We start from the raw sequence: 12,417 nt of genomic DNA, 5'->3' as shown, positions 1-12,417 counted from the left end.
CCATTTGCCCAAAGCTTGATTTTTAAACAAAATATAAAATCTTTTAAGTATGGAACAGGTGAAGTTATGTTCTGCAATTTTGACCTTTGTAACTGGTTGCAAGGTGCAAGACGTGCTACATAAAAAAGGAAAATCAGAGGAAGAGACTCAATATTTTTTACAGGCATGTGTGACTGAGCAAAGCAGATTAAGATATATTTGTCGCAGATGTAACTCCTACTCACAAAACTCATCAAAAGCATGAAATCCAAAACAGACATTCATGCTACAGTGTTTTTCATGTGGTTTCTTTGAGATGGTAAGAAATAAATCTGAAAACGAAAGTCGTCACCTCAAGATACAACGATATTTTTTTTTTGTTATCACAAAATAACATGGAGATAACCACTGGTATTCTTTTTTAAAAACATTGTGCCTACCAGTCATCTACTATATTGCACCAATCTATCCATAGACAGTAAATCTTACAGTGCTTCCATTAAATGTTGACACATTTTTCTTCACATTTCTTATGGCACATTTTATTCCATGATTTACATCATTTTTCCCCATCTTTGCAGTGATTTGCAAAACTTTCTCAGGTCCATCCTGTTTGCACTGATAATCCTTTAGATGTTACTACAACTTGTCTAGAGTCCACCTGTGGTAGATACAAATGATTGGACATACAAGATCAAAGAATTGTCAGTGCATATCAGAGCAGAAACCAAGCAATGAAGACAGTCATTTTCCATAAATTGTGTCTCCATGTCTTTCTTTGGTCTCCATCATTTATAAATGGAAGATGTTTGGAAACACCAGGTTCCCCTTTTGTTCTGGCAAAACAATAAGAATGACACGTCTAGGAAGAAGGGTCAGTGAGGTGACCAAGAACCCAATGGGCAGAGCTTTAGTGTTTCCTTGTAGATACGAGAGACATTGAGAAGGTCAGCCATTGCTAATGCCCTCCACCAATCAGGCCTTTATGGCCCTATCTGGAGAAAAAATACACATCTCTGGAAAAGCCTAAAAGTGGCTGTCTACTGACAATGCCCTTCCACACTGACTTGAGAAAATCTGCAAAGAACAATAACAGACACCTCAAAACAGATGCGCTAAGCTTTTAGAGTCATACTTAAATGGACCACAAAAGGTGCTTCAGCAAAGTATTGAGCAAAGGCTATTTGGTAATATGGGGTATATATTGTGCATACAATTTTAAGAGGAAAAATGAATAAAATTGGTTCTGGAAAACAGAAAGTTGTACTAAATGCATGTATATAAGATCATTTAATAACATGCATGATCTCAAAAAACAAAGAATTAAGGTTAAGTTTTGATGACAACGAGGAACATTTATCTGTTGATTTTGTGGTTATTTGACATACATAATGTATGGAAGAAAAACTTTGGAATTTTGTACCTTAACATGTCAATCTAATCTGGTATGACAGACAAAATAATCCTTGAATCATTGAACAGATGATGGCAGAAGAGATTTTTCTCTTCACAACAGACATGAAGATCTGCAGCATTCATTTTGTCACACACACTGAAGGACCTAAGCTTCCTGGAGAAGTAGTCTGCTTTGTCCCTTTATGTCAATGCCTTCACTATTGAATCTCTCATCTAGTTTGTTGTGCAGGTGACAAAGTATGCTATTTATACTCCTGCACCACCTCCACTTCTTCTTCCATGATTGAAATAGTGTTTCACCCATCTTGGTTTCTCTTGGAATCTTCAGTCATCTAATTTGTTGTATTCACATTCCAGATAAGAGGATTGTTTTCACACCATGCCATAAAACATTCCCCCCACTCTCTGCACTCAGCTCCTTATCCATGGGTGATACACCCGACTACTGCAGAGCCATCCGAGTATTTGCTGCAGATGACAGAACTCTGTCTTGTACTGGAAGCCTGAGGTACACTAAGTGAAAAGGAATGGTGAGACTGCAGACTCCTGTGCTGCACACCATGTCTTTAGACATGATTCTTCAGTCTCACAAACTATGGTGTGTTTGTCAGGTAGTCATTAATCTAGGTGATTGTTGAGACCTCATCCTGTGTCTTCTGCAGTTTCTGACAAAGCAAATTAGGCTGTATGTTGTTAAATGCACTGGAGGAATCAAACAATATGATTTTCACAGTGTCGTCTGCTTTGCTCAGTCAACAGTGCGTTTGTTGAAGCAGGTGTATGATGGTGTGTTCAACTCCATTAAGAGGAGACTTAGTTGTCCCTCTGAGGAACAGCAGCTTTAATCAGTTAGCCTGGTCTGTGAGAGGTGCTCGGGAAATGGAACTCACTACCACATGAAAATCAGACAATTAGCAACATATTAGCCTTTCACAAAACATAAAAAAAAAAAAAAGAAAAAAAAAAGGGTTGTCGCTTCATACACCTGTCAACATTAGCAGAAATTGTATCCGTTGTGCTGTATTGCATTTATACTGTAGTCTATTTGCTTAGCAGTAATGTTTTATTGTTTTTCCAATGTGTCAGGATTCGTTTAGTCTAATCATGTCCTACTCATATTCTTGTATTTTATTGCTTTTCCAACATCATGGCCCAGGGACTGAAAAAAAAAAAAACTGCCTTTGCACCAATTCTGGCTTTTTTAACGCATGAATTCTCATGTGTTTTATTTAATGTGGTGTCCTCATTCAAATACATAAAACAAACTCAAAATCATACTCCAACTGCAACTCCAGGGTTGATAGGAAAAACTCCAGGAGTATTAAGACCAGAAACGGAGGACCCAAATTCAGCCAAACACAAAGTAAAAAGTTAAAAGGTTTATTCAGCAATACAGGATCAGCACACAGGAAAGCAGAAGTCGACCTCCATGGGTCTCTGAGGACAGAGAGTAGAATCAGAGGCTGAATAAAACTGAGTCTTGATCAAGTTGACTAAAGCCACTAACCTTCTCAGACTGGGAATGAAGCCCAGAACCCAGAAGAGGAAGTAATCCGGACACTCCTTGTGGAGGCGTTCAATAGACTGAAGTCCGATTGTCGACTGATCCAATTCCTCATAAGCTCTGGTTGGAACACAGAGAGCAGGGAGTCCTCTTGACTGCTGCTCCTGGCAGGCTTGAGAGGCAGGCGGATGCAGGCTGAATAAACCAGGGGCTTGGCAGGGGCATAAATCCGTAAACAGACACAGGGTCCAGTTCCAGGGCTAGAGGCGTCAGACAAGGGGCAGGCAGAAGCATGAAACCAGAGGCAGAAAACAGAGTCGAAAACCAGGATCCAATCCGTCAGACAGGGGGAGTAATCCATTATACAAGGCAAGGTCAAAGAACGAGATCAAGCAGGACAGAACGCTGGATAACTACTCACAATATTGTTTTCAAAAATCTGGCACCATCTGCCTGTCCAAGGGCTGTATATAACTGCAGTCAAACAGGTGTGTGGCATGACGGTGATTGTGCTCCAGCGCAGCAGCAGACAGGTGAAGCAGATTAGTTGATGTTATGCATGAGAGCAGGGCTGAGCAGGCAAACGTGCCAGAATCATAACAGGGAGATCCTAAAATGTGCTTGTTTGCTTACTCAGGTGGGCCAACAGGGGTCTCTCTAGGACCTTTATGATGTTGGATGTCAGGGCAACAGGTTTATATATGTAAATGATAAATAAACTGAACTAATATAGCACTTTTCCAGTCATACCAACCACTAAAAGCACTTTACACTAGAGCCACATTCACCCACATATGCGCACATATTCATAGACCAATATGTAGATTGGTAGGCAACTTGACGTTAAGTGCCCAACAATATTAAACTCACAACCTTTGGATTGCAAGATGACTACTCCCTCTACTAAGCCACAATTGCCTCTTATAGTTATTGAAGACTGATGGATGACTTTCCCTTGGTACCACAACACTGGAATCTTCTAAGGTTGCAGAGGTGCTGGAAAATGCAACAGAGCATCTTGGCAGAAACCTTCAGGACTCCAGGGCTGCCACCATCTGGACCTGCAGTCTCTCATGCTGCATTTTCACCAGACTTCTAGAGACAGACAGGCAGGAGGGGGAGGCAAAGGGACAACAAGCTTCTCTAATTTGGTTCAATATAAAGTTGTAGAAGCAGAAGGGTCCATGGCCAAATTGGAAAATCGAACATTTTTGGTTTGTCTTCCATTTCGTTTTGACAGAAGAGTTGTGGATTCAAGGAGGGTCAGATGTATTTTTGATTGTGGGAAGGAGAGAAGAATGCTGACCTGGTTCCTGAACTGATCCTCTTAAAGAATGCTTGAAGTCCATGATCTTCAACAGCCCTGTCCACACATTTCTGATATTGTTCTGCTTGGGCTTACTCTCCGGCTTTTTTCAGTCTCTCATCTTGACCCTCAGTTGTTTCTGTATAGTCCTCAATAATTTCCTGTCTCCCTCCCTGAGGGCTCTTTTTCTTGTTTTGCAGTTCTCTCCAGTCACTGGTAATCCCGGGATTGCTATTGGGGAAGCATCTTATTATTTTGGTGGGGATGGTGTTGTATAGCCGGTCACAAACTCAGTCATGTCAGTAACAAGGTATACAAACATTTTAAAAAGTAAAGGTTTTAAATATGAAAACTTATCTTCTATCACACTGTTGCTACGGTTTAAAGTCCCCTTAATGAGATGTTGGGGAAAGGGTCAGCGGGATTTCAAGCCTTATAAATGGGGTTGGGACCGTCAGTTGTGTTGTGCGGGAGGTGGACACAGTACACAGCTGATAGTCCTAATGAATAGACTGTTAGAATTTGTATTATGGCAAGAAAAAGCAGCTAAGTAAAGAAAAACGAGTGGCCATCATTACTTTAAGAAATGAAGGTCAGTCCGTCCGAACAATTGAGAAAACTTTGAAAGTGTCCCCAAGTGCAGTCGCAAAAACCATCAAGCGCTACAAAGAAACTGGCTCACATGAGGACCGCCCAGGAAAGGAAGACCAAGAGTCACCTTTGCTGCAGACGATAAGTTCATCCGAGTCACCAGCCTCAGAAATCGCAGGTTTACAGCAGCACAGATTAGAGAACAGGTCAATGCCACACAGAGTTCTAGCAGCAGACACATCTCTAGAACAACTGTTAAGAGGAGACTATGTGAATCAGGCCTTCATAGCAAAATAGCTGCTAGGAAACAACTGCTGATTACAGGCAACAAGCAGAAGAGACTTGTTTGGGCTAAAGAACACAAGGAATGGACATTAGACCAGTGGAATTCTGTGCTTTGGTCTGATGAGTCCAAGTTTGAGATCTTTGGTTCCAACCACCGTGTCTTTGTGCGGCGCAGAAGAGGTGAACGGATGGACTATACATGCCTGGTTTCCACCGTGAAGCATGGAGGAGGAGGTGTGATGGTGTGGGGGTGCTTTGCTGGTGACACTGTTGGGGATTTATTCAAAATTGAAGGCATACTGAACCAGCAGGGCTACCACAGCATCTTGCAGCGACATGCTATTCCATCCGGTTTGCGATTAGTTGGACCATCATTTATTTTTCAACAGGACAATGACCCCAGACACACCTTCAGGCTGTGTAAGGGCTATTTGACCAAGAAGGAGAGTGATGGGGTGCTGCGCCAGATGACCTGGCCTCCACAGTCACCGGACCTGAACCCAATCGAGATGGTTTGGGGTGAGCTGGGCTGCAGAGTGAAGGCAAAAGGGCCAACAAGTGCTAAGCATCTCTGGGAACTCCTTCAAGACTGTTGGAAAACCATTTCAGGTGACTACCTCTTGAAGCTCATCAACAGAATGTCAAGAGTGTGTGGAGCAGTAATCAAGGCAAAAGGTGGCTACTTTGAAGAACCTAGAATATTATTTTCAGTTGTTTCAAACTTTTTTGTTCAGTATATAATTCCACGTGTTAATTCATAGTTTTTATGCCTCCAGTGTGAAGCTACAATATTCATAGTCATGAAAATAACGAAAACTCTTTGAATGAGAAGGTGTGTCCAAACCTTTGGTCTGTACTGTACACAAAAAAACGGTTTAGATCCTCAGCCAGGCGGAATGTCATCACAGTGTGGGGGGTGGGACTCTTTTAGTTAATAGTCTGAAAAGTTCTCTACAATGAAGTAGCATCTGTAACTGAGACAGTAACTGCTTTATATTTTCTGACTTTAACATCATATCACTTGTTAGTTTCAGATTAGAAAAATCAACTGGAGCATCCTTTGAAGTTTGAATTCAGAATTTAGAGCATACCATATCAAACCTTAAGGTGTTCATTTGAACCTCTGATGGTCTGCATGCATAGTATGGTAAAACCTTTAGATGAAGGAAACTTTCAATATCTAATGGAGCACTGTTCTGAGTATGGCATAACCCCAAACCTGCCAAAACATGGCCATTGTGCAGAGTTCGTGCCACAAGCCATGTATGGGGGACTGCAACATGTGGAAGATGGTGCTCATGTCAGATGAGACCAAAATTACATAATTGGTTGAAAACATTTCACTCTGAATACATCACCCCCACTGTGAACATAGCTGTGGCAGCATCATCCTGTACAAATTTTTTTCTTCGGCTGAGAGAGGAACTAGAGACAGTAGATGGGCTGACAAAAAGAACTGTATACGAACCAATTCTGGAAAAAAACTGTTAGAGCTAGAGGCAGAACTACAACTAAAGGGTTTAACTCAATGTGTTGAAATAGCCCAGTCAAAGTTCAGACCTAAATACAACTGAGAATCTGTGACAATGCAGTCCAGAGACACTCTCCATCTAATCTGATTAAGTCTGAGCTATTTCCCTGCGATGATCAGGAGAGACAATGCAGTCTGTGGATGTGCAAACCTGCTAGAAACATAACCCATGCTGTGACAATAGCAGTAAAGTATTACACACACTTTGAAGATTTTTGTTTATAAAAAATGTTGAAAACCATTTATCATATTCCTTCCATTTCACAATGACAGCGGATAAAATAAGTATATTATACATAAACATGTTTCTCAGTAAATGTATTTCTAATATTTCTGCTGACACGACATTCATACCAGATGTCAATAAAAACGCCAGTAATCCACACATTAAAAGAAATTAAAACAAATCAGTCTATAAATTGTGTTTAATATAGTGGAATCTTGCACGGAATAAGGATTGAATACATGAAGAAAAGGAGGTGCAAAAAGGCATAGAAAGCCAAGAAACCAGCTGAAATCTGTCAGTATTTAGAATGCATTCCTGCTACTTGTATGTAAGTAAGTGTCCCCTTCCAACGATAAAGTTGCCTCTGATTTGGTCAGTTTATTTCCATCATGTTTTTCCAGCCATTTTTCCAACTCTGGGTTTTGGGCCTCTCCGGCCTTATTATGAACAGCTTAAGAGCTGTTGCTTTTCTCAGTGCAGGGTCAGGCCCCTTTTCCACTGGCTCGTTTTAGGCGGTGTGGCTCCGCTCCACTCGTTTCCGGTCTTCTCAGTACGGTACCAGTTGTGTTTCCATTGACCCACTGACCGCCGGCTGAAGCCCCGCCTCCAGCTGTCAGGTGCGCTCTGCTGCTATTAACGTTACTCTGTGACATTATCGCATTAAAGTAATCTGCATGAAATGATAAAAATGAATAAATAAATTGAAAATAAAAACCTAAATAAACAAAATACAAATAGTGTTTGTATTATTGTATATGCAAGAATGACTTAGATATGTTTTTTCATGTATAAAATTATCCACTGGGATAATTATCTGGAACACAGCTCCGCCAGAATTTATAAAATAAGGCTCAGGGGTTCTGATGTGAGGTGGGTTGGCAAGAACAGCAGAGAGGAGAGACAAGTTTTTGTCTCAGCTAAGGTGATAACGTGGACAAGGTCTTTAAAGAGCAAACCACAGACTTCTGACCATGAAGTTAGTGTCAGGTTGGATATTCGTGCTCAGCGGATTCACCAGTGTCTTCCTCCCATTTGATCCGACGTTGGCAGTCTAAATACAGGCAGCTGCTCTCTGCCTGCTCCTTCCTCCTGCAGACAGTGGTTCGCTTAAGGACGTCAATACATTTCTGAACCAAATGCTGTTTCATGATGGTATTGTTTTGTTTTGCATGTTTTGGGGGAAACGTTTGTGCGTCTGAACAGCGGATTTTGTGTGGTCAGCTGATTTAGGATGTTATTGAATACAGCGCCCTGCCTGCATGTAGGCCTAATTCAGAAAGCTGATCCATCCTTTTTCTTTTCTTTCAGCCTTCAAGCATGGTTTATGATTTGTAAGTAGTAAAATTATATTTTGATTTTACCCGCTGTGGCCATTGTAGTCCTTAATATGACGTCGCTCTTGCATTAAATTAACTTTTCCCTGCACTATCCCAGTGAAAACCTTCTAATTGCTCTGGTTCCCATGGCCAATCAGTGAACAGCAGTCTGTTCACATCACATGTAGTCCCGACTCAGCCCGGTCATACCTGATCAGGAGCAGGGACCAAAAAGTAAGTACCGTTACGGAAAAAACAGTAATGGAAACGCTCGCAAAGCGAGTCGAGTGGAGTCGAGTAGGGCCAAATCGAACCAGTGGAAAAGGAGCATATGTTAGCTTCCTCTCATTATTTGCATATAGACAGTCTCCACTAATACCTCTAGTAACAAGAGCGAGCTCTCCTCAATTTGCCACCACACTGAGTAAACAAACTCATGCACCAACAGCCACATACAAACAAACCTAGAGTTTTTCCCACAGTACCAGACAGAAACAGTAATTTGTTTGTGACCTCCAAAACTTTTTATGTTTTCCCTTGTTCTGTCCCATAAAAACGAGGCAGATGCAGCAGAAGAGGAAATGCATACATCCATAATCGCCTCCTTTCGCACAACCCCTACGGACAAGGTGAATAGGAATTACTTGGAAGTCCTTCCAGGAGACCTTCAGGCTGACACTGATGCCCTATAAGTGTGTGTTTTTGCAGATCCATCTATGTGTGTTTTAGTGGAAGAGAATGGACGTGATGAACACACATGTCTCTTGAAATGCATTACTGCATTTGAGAAATGCTACACCAAGCACATTGTAAAATTTAGGCTTACAGTCAGGTGAGTTGCAACAGGTCAGAAGAGCTTTTTAAAAAACATCACCTTCCTTTACTTTCTGCCTCTAGACATTGTTGGGGCCGTCTGAAGGTTGACCCATGTCTTCCTACGCTCCCCCATTCTCTTTTTTTTCCTCCATTGTAACAGCAGGGGACAGTCACTCTCCTTTTCTTCTTCCTGCAAACGTATTAGCTGCTTGAAAATGATAAATGTGACACTGAAAGAGAATCTTTAGTTTTTTTTTTTTTTACAATCAGAGGCAATGCTTTGCACTCTTCCCCTCAAACCTCCCACTAAACTTGTTACGGGCTTGATGACCTTCCAGCAGGTAAAAACAAATTACAACACACATGGTGTCTTTAAGTCTGATCTGCAAACAGAGGTTGTCTCAAGGACAAGCTGGCTTCAGGCGCTTGCACCGTCCCCCCCACCACCCCACCCCCCACCCCCCTCCCCCCACCTGCCTGACACAAACACAACACAGCCAGTCTTCAACCATGCAGTCTTACAAAGTTGCATTTCTTAGGGCTCCAGCTCGATTTCAAAATATTTACAGTGATTCTAAAGCTGTTGTAGCTGAAACACACTTTTCAAGCACATTGCAATTTAGCAAAGTTGGGAAGGAGGTTACAATCTTAGGCTTCAAATTTCACAAGATACTGACATGTGTAGACCCCCAAAACACCCAATATACTAATGATTTATCTTAAAGAAAAATTTATGAAAACATATTGCAAAGACATCCAGTTCCTACATAACGTTTTAAGTGGGGGCATGTCATGGAATGGAATGAGTTGGCTATGCACCGTATTTCTGTATATTAATTGGATGTTGTTGGTTTTTTTGTTGTAAGTTTGCAATATAAAAATTAACTGAATTTAATAGAGGTTGTCTTGATAAGAAGGAAAGGCTACAAAGGTCTACATTTTAAAATGAGATCAGAAACAGCAAAATATGATGCTTATCACTTCATGGCACTGGAAGGAAATACAACGCACAGTAAAAAAAACAAAAAAAAAAAAAAACAATATATATATATATACCGTATTTTCCGCACTATAAGGCGCACCGGATTATAAGGCGCATAGAATAGAAGCTACTGCAGTCAAACGGTTGACTGCAGTAGCGTTGAGGTTGCGTTATGCATCCACTAGATGGAGCTGTGCTAAAGAGAATGTCAACAAAACAGATAAGTCAGTCAGTCAAACTTTATTAATACACTACAAACCAGTGTTCTGATAACTCCATTCACTCTCATGGTAAGGTCTCCTCTACATAGAATTCTATTGAATAGAGCCAACCGCACGTTAGGAATGCATTGGAGTCTATGAAGTTGAAGTTGAAATCAAACGTTAGTTAAAACGTGAAAGGGAACTTTTCCCTGATTCAGTAAACACGTAAAAGAAACAGTTTGATGCACTAAATCAAACGTTAGTACTGTTAACCTTTCCTGTTTCTGTCCCCTGACCGTAGTCTGATGACACAGGGGAGACGCTTTCTCCAGGGCCGAAGTTACTAGTTTCCTCGGGGTTAACTCCCTCACTCATACGTTGCTGAGTTGAGCATGAAGAAACAGCATCAAAACACTGAGTTGTTGAGATTCGGGGTTCTTTTTAATGACTTTGCAGCATGTAAAAACACAGGGCTTACAGACTCATACACCGCTGCTCCGGTCGCCGTCTCTACCCACCCCACACACACAATAATACCAACGTCACTCTTTCACTCTTGATTCTCAGCTACGGCAGCACACAGCGCCACCTCTGTCCGGAGGAGTAATGTCAACATCTTCCATACACACACACGAAACATACACCCCACACACTGAGCTTCTAATCACATATAGTTCAGGCAATTCCTGCAACAGTACATTCAAACGTTATACACACACAAGTGGTGTTGGAGTAGGAGTAAGCACAGTACAGGTGTTTACCGCTATTACTTCGGCGACACCCCTGACTACGGTAGCCGTAATGCTGCAAGCAGTGCGGCTTTGTAGTTTACCAGTCGTACTGAAACATTTTGACAGAGCGCCGTGTACAACCATTATGGATCAACCAATTAACCAATTGATCCATATATAAGGCGTTCCGGATTACAAGGCGCACTGTCATTTTAAAAAAAAATTAAAGGCGCGCCTTATAGTGCGGAAAATACGGTATATATACATATATACAGGGGTTGGACAATGAAACTGAAACACCTGTCATTTTAGTGTGGGAGGTTTCATGGCTAAATTGGACCAGCCTGGTAGCCAGTCTTCATTGATTGCACATTGCACCAGTAAGAGCAGAGTGTGAAGGTTCAATTAGCAGGGTAAGAGCACAGTTTTGCTCAAAATATTGAAATGGACACAACATTATGGGTGAAATACCAGAGTTCAAAAGAGGACAAATTATTGGTGCGCGTCTTGCTGGCGCATCTGTGACCAAGACAGCAAGTCTTTGTGATGTATCAAGAGCCACGGTATCCAGGGTAATGTCAGCATACACCCAAGAAGGACGAACCACATCCAACAGGATTAACTGTGGACGCAAGAGGAAGCTGTCTGAAAGGGATGTTCGGGTGCTAACCCGGATTGAATCCAAAAAACATAAAACCATGGCTGCCCAAATCACGGAAGAATTAAATGTGCACCTCAACTCTCCTGTTTCCACCAGAACAGTCCGTCGGGAGCTCCACAGGGTCAATATACAGGTCCTTCTCAAAATATTAGCATATTGTGATAAAGCTCATTATTTTCCATAATGTAATGATGAAAATTTAACATTCATATATTTTAGATTCATTGCACACTAACTGAAATATTTCAGGTTTTGTATTGTTTTAAAACGGATGATTTTGGCATACAGCTCATGAAAACCCAAAATTCCTATCTCACAAAATTAGCATATTTCATCCGACCAATAAAATAAAAGTGTTTTTAATACAAAAAACGTCAACCTTCAAATAATCATGTACAGTTATGCACTCAATACTTGGTCGGGAATCCTTTGGCAGAAATGACTGCTTCAATGCGGCGTGGCATGGAGGCAATCAGCCTGTGGCACTGCTGAGGTCTTATGGAGGCCCAGGATGCTTCGATAGCGGCCTTTAGCTCATCCAGAGTGTTGGGTCTTGAGTCTCTCAACGTTCTGTTCACAATATCCCACAGATTCTCTATGGGGTTCAGGTCAAGAGAGTTGGCAGGCCAATTGAGCACAGTGATACCATGGTCAGTAAACCATTTACCAGTGGTTTTGGCACTGTGAGCAGGTGCCAGGTCGTGCTGAAAAATGAAATCTTCATCTCCATAAAGCTTTTCAGCAGATGGAAGCATGAAGTGCTTCAAAATCTCCTGATAGCTAGCTGCATTGACCCTGCCCTTGATAAAACACAGTGGACCAACACCAGCAGCTGACACGGCACCCCAGACCATCACTGACTGTGGGTAC

At 41.6% G+C, this 12,417-nt stretch overlaps 1 long non-coding RNA gene across 1 annotated transcript; it reads right to left on the bottom strand.

Moving 5' to 3' along the window:
* Positions 1-2,759: 2,759 nt before the first annotated feature.
* On the bottom strand, positions 2,760-3,365 carry LOC124867511. The gene is made up of 2 exons (XR_007038081.1): positions 2,903-3,365; positions 2,760-2,832 (listed from the first exon to the last, which is right to left on the bottom strand). It is a non-coding gene; the product is annotated as an uncharacterized LOC124867511 (long non-coding RNA).
* Positions 3,366-12,417: the final 9,052 nt, after the last annotated feature.

This window comes from Girardinichthys multiradiatus, chromosome 4 (genome assembly GCF_021462225.1).
Source record: "Girardinichthys multiradiatus isolate DD_20200921_A chromosome 4, DD_fGirMul_XY1, whole genome shotgun sequence".
In the NCBI taxonomy this organism is placed as follows: domain Eukaryota; kingdom Metazoa; phylum Chordata; class Actinopteri; order Cyprinodontiformes; family Goodeidae; genus Girardinichthys; species Girardinichthys multiradiatus.
Note: the sequence above shows the minus strand (reverse complement) of the source record. Positions and strands in the feature narration are given on the sequence as shown.